This window comes from Carassius gibelio, chromosome A19, assembly GCF_023724105.1.
Source record: "Carassius gibelio isolate Cgi1373 ecotype wild population from Czech Republic chromosome A19, carGib1.2-hapl.c, whole genome shotgun sequence".
NCBI lineage: Eukaryota > Metazoa > Chordata > Actinopteri > Cypriniformes > Cyprinidae > Carassius > Carassius gibelio.
In genome coordinates this window covers 11,678,003-11,690,370 of record NC_068389.1, presented here as the reverse complement: position 1 = coordinate 11,690,370, position 12,368 = coordinate 11,678,003, and the positions used below count along the sequence as shown (strand labels likewise).

At 39.1% G+C, this 12,368-nt stretch overlaps 1 pseudogene; it reads left to right on the top strand.

The window, feature by feature from the left end:
* The window catches only part of LOC127935566 (tRNA dimethylallyltransferase-like), a 38,512-nt pseudogene that overhangs the window by 10,398 nt on the left and 15,746 nt on the right, over window positions 1–12,368 (top strand).

Genomic DNA, 12,368 nt, shown 5'->3' with positions numbered 1-12,368 from the left:
CATGATTGGGGCGTTAAAGATGTTTAGTGGGAGGTACAGTGTTGCAAAAAATCAGTTTCCAGTTTCCACCTCTGATACAGAAGCACTAGGCTTCTCATTAATTATCATTGCCATCAAGATGTCATACATTTGTGCAAATTAAAAGCTTCTTGTTGAGGAGCGGTATACTAATACTTGAATTTTTCACCTACAGACATCTTGGCAATTGAATCGCCATTGGCTAGTAAATGTTTTAATTTACTCGCCAAACTGATGAAGAATTCCGAGGGAACGTTGTTATTTAGACAGGAAAATAAAAAAAAACTAAGAATATTGTTTACTTGTAGCGTGTTAATTCTCTTTCGCTGCATGTGTGTGAGACAAAGCGTTGGTGAACTGTGCATGTTCACATCCATTCAGACGAATGCTTGATGAACAGTGAAACTCTAAAGTAGGACTGAACCAGAAGATTCGATTATTCGAATATTCATTTGGTGTGTTTGCATTCGATTTCAAATTTTGAGATGCTAATTATCTTTATTTTTTTTTTCTGGCATGTCTTGATTCAAACTTGAATATTGTTGTTTTTTTTTACTCTCGGGCTGAACAGTTCTAAGGACTGTCATGTATGGTTACAGTTATATTTCCATGTGAGCCTACCTGGTACGGCACAGAACAATTGATGATAAACCAGGTGAAACGTGGTGCTTCCCAGACATCATTTACTAATCTTGTACATTAGATGTTACAGCATAATACTGTATGAACAAATATGTAGATTTCTCATTCTTTGTGTTTATGTAGCTTGTATTAAACTGCTGTGCATTGTGAAAGTGAAAGTGACGTGACATACAGCCAAGTATGGTGACCTATACTCAGAATTCGTGCTCTGCATTTAACCCATCCAAAGTGCACACACACAGCAGTGAACACACACACACCGTGAACACAGCAGTGGGCAGCCATTTATGCTGCGGCGCCCGGGGAGCAGTTGGGGGTTCGGTGCCTAGCTCAAGGGAACCTCAGTCGTGGTATTGCCAGCCCGAGACTCAAACCCACAACCTTAGGGTTAGGAGTCAAACTCTAACCACTAAGCCACGACTTCCACTAACTGTTAGTAGCCCACTGTTAGCTGATTAGACCACTATCTTAGCTTATACTACACTTTCCCCACCAGCAAAAAAAAAAAATTTCTAGCCAGTGCTAGCACTTTTGATGACCTACAGTACTCAGACAGTGTGTGATTCTGTATGAACAGTGGGGAGCAGTTGTTTCGCGCATGGTCTGAGGTGCTGTGTGGATCATAGCCGCGGCAGGCTGTAACAGCTCAACACTAAAGCCATTGTCTGGGGACTCGTCTAAGTGTTTGTGGTGTGGGTCACTGGATTCACTACAGCTTTTTTGGCTTGTTCACCCCCTTACCCTTGCTTTCTACCTTCCTTTGGGTCTCACATATACACACACGCTCCCATTCACTCACTCTCACACAAAGAAAAATTGTCCCCACCCCATTGGGCTGTGTTCGATACACAGACTTGTGACCACTCTGTCGGCCGTCTCCTGCTCGGTTCATGTGTATGGAAAGCACTTGGATTATCACACACTGCTGTAACTGTTACTACCTCATAAATGCTGTTATTTGTCTTTTTTACAATTGGAGAATGGAAAATGATGGATGTGATATAAGGATTCCACATTTGTTCACTTCCTAACACCCCCATCCCCCCCATGGACCAGTTGTCCTCATTAATAATGAGTTTCAATTAGACACTCTGGCTCTCTAGAACACACACACACACACATGCATAGGCAGCTGCATGGGATTAGATGCCTTCCATTAAAATCATGGAAGGGCATGAAACCAAACAGCAGGACTTCACCATTGCGACATTAACCAGACAAACCAGGGCGAACGCAACAGGAAGGCTAATCATTAAAAAAGAATCCCCAATGGTTTGATCAATTAAATCAAACATGTCTGTGAGATAGAGGTCAGGAAACTAGTTTAAATTTGACGCGAATAAATATGAAGCTGAGAGGAACATCAAAACTTAAATCTTTTAACAGATTTCCAGTTAATAGAATTGTTAACTCCTCAACTTTTTTTAAATCTGTTCATTTGTGAGAAACTTGAAGTCTATTTTCAACATTCTCAAAGCAAGGTTGTACCAATGTTTAAATATATATATATATATATATATATATATATATATATATATATATATATATATATATATATATATACTATCCACTTTCTTTTTGAGTTGTCAAAATATTAGTTTCATCTGTAAAATGATCGACAATATGTTCCACACCAGCATGACACATTGAACAAGTTGTAGTTCCGTTTTTTACAGGCGCATTTGTATTTATGCCAGATTAAATATGCCTTCTATTAAACGACTAGAGTAAATAAAAATAAAATAACCACTGGGTAATTGATGCGCTGGTCATTTGAAGCTTGGAGCACCGGGTGGGCTCCGTATCAGTGAGAGGCTGGTATGGATTCTCATGAAAGGGTGTAACAAACGGGTGTAGGTAACAAAACCCGTTAATGCCTGCAGCACTTAAGAAAACGTGGCCCCTAATGAGAGCCACATGACCAGGCTCTGCATTCACAGGGCCCACACACATACACCCCTGCCCCACCCCCTTTTTCTTGTTCTCTCTTTTGTGTCATTTTAGTCTTATCCTGGAGGTTAGCTCATACATGCTAGGGCCCCTCTGAAGAACACAACATGCAGATTTTTTTCTATGGTGGTTGCAAGGTTTCTTTTTTATGGTTTTTAGCTTAGTGGTCAAACTTGAGGTCTTCTCGGGTCCTATAATGTTTACTGTACCTAATTCACTTCTTACCAGAAGCTGACGTGCATTTATTAAGTTTATAAAAAACCCGACCCGAGACGGAATTGGGGAATTTATACCCAAATCTGACCTGCTCTAATTTGATTTAATTTCGAACCTGACTGGACCTAAATTTAGAGGGCATTGACATGTCCTGACAGATTTTTGCCACTTCTCCATTACTTTTATTTATTTACAATTTATTCAGTTTATTTATTAACTTATTCATTTTATAACTCAGCGTAGTTACTGTTACAATTTGAACACCTCTTTGGGGTGGAGTTTAATCTACATCTAATCTCAATATTGATGATTTAAATTAAAATCTTTCCACATTTTCAGTGAACAAAAATCTAAATCTCTAGCACTAGCACTAGCAAGGCTGTGCAAAGTTTTATAAGTTGCTCATATAAAAATCTTCAGCATCTTCAATGTGTATATGACAGAACATTTGAAATATTAGTCTGCAGATTTTCAGCGGAAAAAATAACCGTAACGTGATTTGATGAATTTTTAGGGAAAGAAATATGCACTATTATTGGCACTGGCTTTCATTTGTGCAATTTAATAATAGTAAATTATGGTTCATTTCTGTCCTTTTTTTATTATTAATTTAAAAGCACACTGACCATACTATATAAGGTGCTGCTTCCAGTATCTGCAGAACTTGTCACCGCCCTCATTTGTTTATCTGTCATCTGACCTGAAATGCCCTCACCACAGAGCTGTAATGCTCCCAGCATGCTGGTCTCTCAGGCCATGTGCTTTGCTGTATTGATCCTTCTTAATGTAACCATATTAGCTGGATATCTAATGTCAATGTTCTGTGTCAGAGCTGTAGTGTTCCTAGTGGTCTTAAAATGCTACTTCCATAGAGAGCTCACAAAATTCTGGAACTTTGTCCATCCAGGTGGTTTATGGAAATTAACAAGGCACATTAACATATGAACATCCACTTTACATATAAACGTACTCAGCAATTTGATCTGACCTGATAAACTTCAGTTTCAGCACATTGTTTTTGCCAACAGTTGTCCAAAAGTGTTGTGCTCTGTACTAAAGCTGGACTTTTATGGATGTTTTGTTTGTCTGTCTCAAGCTTAGTGAACCAACTCGTGTTTTAGTTTTATTTCAAGATTCCAAGTTTTCCAGCCTGTAAAGTCGAAGTATTGTGTTCAAGAGGGCTGGCTCTAAAAAGTAGGCATTTACTTAGGCAGTAAAAACAGAACAGCAGTACCATGCCAATTTCGATTGTTTAGAACTTCTGCATGTTTTAATCACACCCCTTTATTAGTGTTTACCATTCTATTCTGGAGATAATTGGCTGAATTCCTGTCTCTCCTAAAATGCTGTTCTCCCCATTCACCCTTAGCAAGATTTTGCTGGCAGCGATGTCCTGTGGAGAGCACAGGGGGAAAGATCTTAATAATTCAGTAGCATTTCTTCCTAACTTGCCGAAATCAATACGCAAGGGCAGAGGAGTTACGGTAAGCTGGTCGGTAAGCCATGACTGCTCACACTAGTGGTCGACCGATATTGTTTTTTGTTTCTTTTGACAGCCAATGCCGATATCTTGGAAAGCAGGGGTGGGGGGTGCAGAAATAACTGATATAATTTTTGCAAAATTTATGAATATTTAAGAAATTCTTTATAATTTGACTTGATTTAAAAATAAATGTGTAAAAAATTTTTTATGACAAAGTATTTTATATATATATATATATATATATATATATATATATATATATATATATATATATATATTTAATAACACAATTCAAAAGGAAGTAAACACTAACCAGCAGGGCACTCAGTATTCTGGGAAGTTTGTGTGCATTGGGAATCATATTTTTCATATAAAGCCAAGGTAACCCTCATTTTACATACAGCACACAGAGAAAATGACAGTGGGCTAATTCATAAAGCACAGCATAATTTAAAACCACTTTTAAAAGTTTAAAGCATTCAATTAACATGGGCCCACCTTCACACAGAGAACATGCAGTTATGCTGGATACACATGTACACTCCACAAGATCTCACAGCTGGATTCGACTAAGTTTGTATGTTCATTATTTAGTCAAAGATTTGTTTAATTTATATAAATGCGTATTTGCTTAATGCTGACGGCAAACAAGAAAGTATTATTGTTTGCCTATTACTAATAATATAAAAGCAATCTGTGGCGAGTGGGGCGGGGCCGCGAGGCGTGGGAACGAGGAGTGAGGCCAGGTGTAGTGATTGGAGATGAGCTACACCTGCGCCCCACCGCCGGTATCGAGTCCCACGGTAAGAGATGGAAGGATATAAAACTGGAGCGACTATAGTGAAGGACGAGAGAGGACCAGGCCTGGGACATTATTTTATGTTTGCTTTTTATTTATGCGCACCAGTCGTCCGTGAGGGGCTGGTGCGCTGTTTTGTGTTTATTTTGAGATTATTAAAGTTTCATTTGATTGTGTGCCGGTTCCCGCCTCCTTCTTCCCGATGAGTATGGAGTTTATATCATTACACAATCATTATAATACTTTTTGTATACATTAATTCCTTTGTTTATCTGATTACTAGACAAACTTCTATCGGTATTAGACAAAACTGTTAACGCCAAAGGTGAACAAGATGGAGAATGTGAGCACTGTGTGCTCAGGCGCTGCCTTTCTCAGCGTCGTCAAAATAAAAGTTCTGCTTCAAACACATCGGCAAAACAGAAAAACCTATGGACCTAACCTATTTGAAAAATGCCAAATATTCACCGATATATTAGCCTGCAAAATAGCCAACTTGCAGTACAAAAGATTCCTTGTTTAAAAAAATAATGATGACAATAGTTATGTAGGAAATGAGTGAGGACATGCCTGTGACCTGTTCTACCTCTGTCTCACTGCAGGTTTACAAAGGGCTGGAAATCATCACCAATAAGGTTACAGAGGAAGAGCAAGCCCAGTGTCGCCATCATATGATCAGCTTTGTGGATCCATTGGTTAGTGGATATACAGTGGTGGACTTCAGGAACAAGGCTCTGTCTCTCATATCCTTCATGATATGTCCGACCCTTCGTAGTGAATTTTCAAAATCTTCCAGGTTGAATTAACTTATTTAAGACCTTTTTCCATGTATGTGATTGATTCATGAACGAGTGACTATTTAATAATTCCAAGGATAATAATTATAACTGTAAAATGAAAAAAAGTATTCTACGTGAAACTAAGTCAACATCACAGATGCAACAGGAAGTAGTTATTTTTATAGATATTTTTCTCTGTGTGAATCGATCTGAATCATAGCCAGGGAAGCATTCAGAGCTGTTCCTGAGTTTTCAGTCGACTCCTTTACTGAACAGTGAGTAATTTTTATGATTGTCCTGTAATTTGATGAGCCAATTTCTCCTCCATAGTGTGGAACCCTTTGACTTGTTAACTGGGTGACTAGCAGTGATGCGCGTGTCGATCCAAGATGAGCGGGTGCCTGTGGTCACCCGCGGTTACGAGTCATCCAAAAATATTTTTCATGATATTTGGGTCACGGTCGGTCACGTCATTTAAAATAAAGATGCCAATTAAACCTTTGTAATTTATATAGTACTAGACACAATTTTGAAATGCATAGGCCTACACTTTATTGGCTGAATAACTGGCGCTATTATAGAGTGACCAACTGTCCCGCTTTACGTTGTACTGTACACCAATTTTACCCTTTGTCCTGCCTCACGCAAACTGAGCATCTGTCCCGCTTTTTCATTTGACCCTGCCTAATTAATACAAGGATACATCCATAGGCATACTGTTAACTTATGTCCAATAGTTCAGAAAACTATAGACAGCAATAAAAGCGTTAGTCGATAGGCTGATTCGTACGTCAATCAAGCTGTTGACTGGTGCACGAACGCCTCCTCAACATTGTCAACAATCTAAAATCGGTCAGGTTAAGCAGTCATGGCCAGTATGGTCACGAAAACGAGAAGATGCACTTTTAATAGTGAATGGACCACAACATACTCTTGGTCAAGACCTGTAGATGGTGAAGCAGAGAGAGCTTTTTGCATTTTATTGCAAAAGCAGTTTTTCTGTGGGACATGGTGGAGAATATGATGTGAGCGACATGGGGCATGTGAGTACTGCAGAAAAAAAGCACATCATCAAGAAACATGCAAATCAGTGCAATCGTTTTTCAATAAACCAAATGACCCACAGGCTGACAAAGTATGAGCAGCAGAAGTGATGAGCATGTATCATGCCGTACATCACACACAGTCATATCACTCTAACAACTGCACAACAACAAGTTAGCCCCAGTCATTTTTCCAGATACTGAAATAGCTAAGAAAAAAGCTGTAGAAACTTTGGGTGATATTTTGGGACTGGTAGTGTCTTAATCTTTTAGTCGGTGGGTTTAAAAATAAATATAGGCGATATATTACAGAAAGCTTGAAATTTCTACTTTAAAATGAAAATATTCAAGCCAAAATAAATAGGCTACTCTCTGATTATGTAATCCATATGAAATATGCATTTCTCTCGTGCGTTCATGGCGAGTCCGCATCATCAACTTCATCTTAGCAGCGACAGAGAAAACACCAGATTATTACTAAATTAAATGTCTCCTTGTAATTTAGACACATTCATAATCATTACTTTAACAATTTCTTTGTGGCAAGCCTTATGTGTGCAGTCATAACGCTTATTATCCTGTAGGCTATAGCCTATTTAAGTAATTAAATTAATATAAAGGGGCAACGCATTTACTACTTTTATAAAATGCGGGTCAGGAAGCGGGTCAGTTACAATATTTTCTTTTTTAGCAGTCCGAGTAGTGGGCGGGATTGTTGAAAACATCGGTCGGGTGAGGGTTGTTTATACATTGACCCGCGCATCACTGGTGACTAGTCGGCCATTTTGCACATTACATACTCCCCATAATTAATGGTTGCAGAGATTCATTTATTTGACACGTTTAGTTGACACCCCCTTCTAAATATAAATGTTTTTTATTTTGCCTCTGCAGATGAAATTAATGGGCCATTACTCAGCCTTTTAAGATATGATCTGCAAACATCTTAATGATCATTCTGAGTAATTGTCCTTTTTAAAATGTCATCGCCTGCCTCACATCAGTGACACTGCTTTTGTGAGACTTGAGTCTTGTTTGAATGCAAATCCCAATTTTTTAATTTCTCATCTTTTGTGGAATGTGGCATTTCCCAGTGAGCCATATGAATGGCTGTGGCATTTTATGACTAGGCACTGGGCTGGTCTCCTTTGCCATGCTCTTTCAGAACATGCAAGGCCATAACTGGAAATGCGTGTACCGGAGACGGAGAGCGAGGTGTGTCGCTGTCCTCGTTTTCCCCGCCCGCCTGCTGCAGATGTTTGCTGAGAGATGAGGAGGGTATTAATAGCTGAGGGAGATGCTGTGAGGAGGTGCGTCGGCTCTCACAGTGTCTGGAAGAGCGCTTCCGCAGACACCTTAGACGCTTGCACACAAGAAATAAGGAGTGGTGGGTGATGAGCACCCCAGGCTTGCACACACACTAAAAAGCAGTAATAACCACTATAAAGCATGCAGAAATAGGGCTGCATTTAAAATTTATAATCACAATTAAGATATCAAGAGAAATTAGATTTGTCAATCTTCTGCCATAGCCATTCAGAAATGCAATCTCGTCCCCACCCCTTTCCTCATGGCTGCCTCTCACTCCCTGCTCTTCTCTCCTCCTCTCTTTTGTTTTCTCCACCTCCCTCCACAGGGATCACAGAGTGATGCGGGTTGGTTGGACAGTGTGCATCCAGTCTGCTTTCATTTTGATGAATGTGATCTGGGAGTGTGTGTTTGTCCGTCTCGACTTAGGAGGAGTGCTGATGCATCTATTCATATTGAAGCAGTTATCGAATTGCTCCACGGAGGCAGCCTTTGATGCCGTTTATCTTAAGCAGAATCCCAGCAGTCATGTTGAACCGCCTGCCCTCTCACGGCACCGGGCCTGGACATTACATGCATCATTGCTAGAGCAGCTATAGATCTAGGAATGATATTACATTTTTACCGAACACTGTAGCACTGGTGTGTTCTGCAGTCTTACCCAATGTGGTTGCACATGTATGGTATTTGTGCATAATTTATGTATTGCTTGTAACTATGCCGTCATTGTCTGGGAGTTTGACTTAATTTCATACATAGAGGACATGCATCATCGGAAAAAGATGCCCATCATAGTTGGAGGCACAAACTACTACATTGAGTCTATTTTATGGAAAGTGCTCATCAACGCTGGGGTAAATGTGAGTTTTAATGTTTTATGACTATAAACAATCGCTCTGTCCCAAAATCTAGTGAGCTGCCTACATAGGCAGTCACAATGTAACAAAAGAAGCATCAGAGCTTTTCTTCTGATTGGAGAAGTTCAACATGCAAGAGAGAAGTCTTTCATTTCACCAGAAGATCGAGTTATATGTTTTGATTAAAAATGACATGTTTATCATTTGAATCATTCACAATAAGATCAATAACATTAATTTAGAAAATATAACTGGTGAATTTCATACCTACTTTAAAGCATCATATACGTGGCTTTACGACTTTACGATTTTTCTCCTCTGTGTGTCTCCGCATCACTATATTACCATTTTGGAGAATATGAGCTGAACACTGGTAGTGGACGCTTTTTTTTTTTTTTTTTTTTGTCAGCCGTGCCACAATGATATGTTTTCTACGTGTATTTATGCTTTGATTTGAAAACAGTGCATCTGTGCAATGATACAATTTTCATTTTGGGGTGGAGTATCCCTTTCAGATACCCCAAGAAAGCAGACCACCACAGAATGCAGTTTTATTAATTGAGGTTTTGTGAGTACTCTTTATTAAAATAACATGCTGTTAGCTTACCAACATGCTAATGGAAAACTGTTGAAACACATTGCAAGTCCCGCTAATTGTGTGTCACAGAGTTGCTGCCTAATTCGAGGCTTCTTAATAAGTCTCATGACGTTTTGTGATGTTTAGTATGCTGCTTTAAAAGGCAGTATGCAACGTGGCAGCTCTTTACATTTTGAAACTGAGCTAGTAAGCCTGAGTAATATTAAAAGGCTTTCTGTGCATCTGTTGGCAGATGTGTTCTAATCGAGTCCTTCTCTGTCTGACCTACAGCAGGGGAGTGACACAGTGCCAGAAAAGGGTGAGTCAAGGGTGAAGCTTGAGAAACTGGGAGGTCCCCATGGCAGCCATATTGCACCCTCATGATGCACGAAAGATCGCAAGGTAATTACTTCAGTGATGGCATAAAGCATTGCGACAAATCTTAATTACAAGTCACAGAAAAGACAACTGTGTATTTCCACCGAGTGACTATTTCTACCACTGCCACAGATCAGCATGGTATAATTTAAAAGTATTTGTAATAATTCTATGGCTCTGAATGGGTACTTACACACTATACAAAATAGTCCAGTGTTTGAAAGAAATGCTGCAATCAATTCAGGGGTGAAAAGTTTTGACCCAGCAGATAAAGTACTCTTGGGATTAAGTCTGCATTTTGGAAATTGTTCTTAGTGAGCCTGGGAATGGTCTTGGTCATGGAACATCTAGTTTTAACTCCAGCTCTGTGTATGCAAATGTAACCATTTTCTTAATTTGTACCTATCCTGAGGTGTTAAAATTGAAGCTATCGAGTAAAGTTCCTCAAGTGCACAATAGTTATAGTTCATGGGGCTTGAACCTCCAACCTTTTTAGATACCAGTTACCCTATATACTGCATCTTTTACCCTTTGTTCCTCTTTCAGTGAATCCGGTTTTCTCTTATACTTTTTGTGTTGAGTTGTTTTTTCCTCCCTCATAGTAACTAAAAGAGTGGAATTTGACATGAACTTGGGTAGAAACCTTTTCATTCTGTCTTGCCATGGTAAATTTGGGCATTTGTTGTGCATCTGTTTTTTCTAACTGTGTGGGAGAAGTGCTGTTGGCTGTGGCCTCCATGCGTGTTATACACATATGATTTCACATGCCTCAATTGGTGTTTTATTGGTATCAAGGGGCTGGTTGGCACCTCTACTGAGCACTGTGTGCTCGCTTAATTGATGTCAGCCTGTGTGCCACTGCATGTGCCGTATTGCTGCCGAGGATGAGCTCCTCTCCCACTGTTCACAGTGCTCATGTCTCCTTCTGATATCAGCTCCTTTTGAGAAACTGACAAGCAGTGTGACAAAACTCAACCTTCATTGTACATCTTGTCCGTTATTAGTTCATCATGTTCCTGTTTGGTACGTGGTGTGTTCTTTTCAAATAATATGTTCAGCTAAGAGAATATTTGGCATGTGTAAATCTTTCAAATGCATTTGAGAAATTCATTGCTAATTTAACTGAAGTCATATATGGTATTTTTAGATGGTCAGTTGATGGGTTAATTGATGAACAGGAGTCTTCAGGTTTATATGGACACTGGAGTTCCACACAGTCGGCTTTTGGAGGATCAGCAAGGACAGGATGGAGGAGATTGTCTTGGGGTTCCCTTACGGTACCAGGACCCTTGCATCTTCTGGCTGCACTACAAAATTAATGGTACTGTAGCTCCGTGGTAGATTGGCACTATAATATGTCTGCCATATCCTTATTTAATATTCTCATTTTTCCTCTTCTGTAGCTCTGGATGAGAGTTTGGACAAGCGTGTGGATCAGATGTTGTCACTTGGGCTGATTGATGAGCTCAAAGATTTTCACCAACGCCTCAATGACAAGAAGATCAAAGAGAACAGGTAGCTTCTCACTCTTGTGAAACAGAACTTTTTAGATTTACGATAAACAGTTTATGAAACTAAACACTTCTAATGTTATAGCAACGCATAACCTAATATGCTAACTTGAATATTACATTGTCTTACATCCATTTCAGAGGATAAAAAAATAGCAGCTTAAATATAGGCTGTCATAATTTGTTGTTGGCTTGATAGATTCATCAGTATCTATAATAACTTCATTTTACTAGTAATTTGTAAATAATACACCTCTAGTTTTGGAGCTTTTTTTATGTATAATCCTTGAATTACCTCTGAATGAACCATGTGAAACTTATCTCACACAAGCTGCCTGACACAAAAGCAGCACAGCTGTCTTTTCCTTTCTTAATCTGTCAGAGAAATACAAGAAAGCGATGTTTTTACAGGCTGAACCGGTTATGCACATCAGACCTTTTAAGTTAACCCTCTGGAATCGATTAAAGGTGCTGTAGGGAACCTTTGTAAAAAAATATTTTTTACATATTTATTAAACCTGTCATTATGTCCTTACAGTAGAATATGAGACAGATAATCTGTGAAAAAAATCAAGCTCCTCTGGCTCCTCCCAGTGGTCCTATTGCCATTTGCAGAAAGTCATGCGCTCCCGGTAAAAAATAACCAATCAGAGCTGCGGTCCGTAACTTTGTTTGTGTTCAAAATGTAGAAAAATGAACATAATAAGCGAGTACACCATGAATCCATTTTCCAAACCGTGTTTTTAGCTTGTCCTGAATCACTAGGGTGCACCTATAATAAGTGTTTATATTCTGACTATTTTAGAT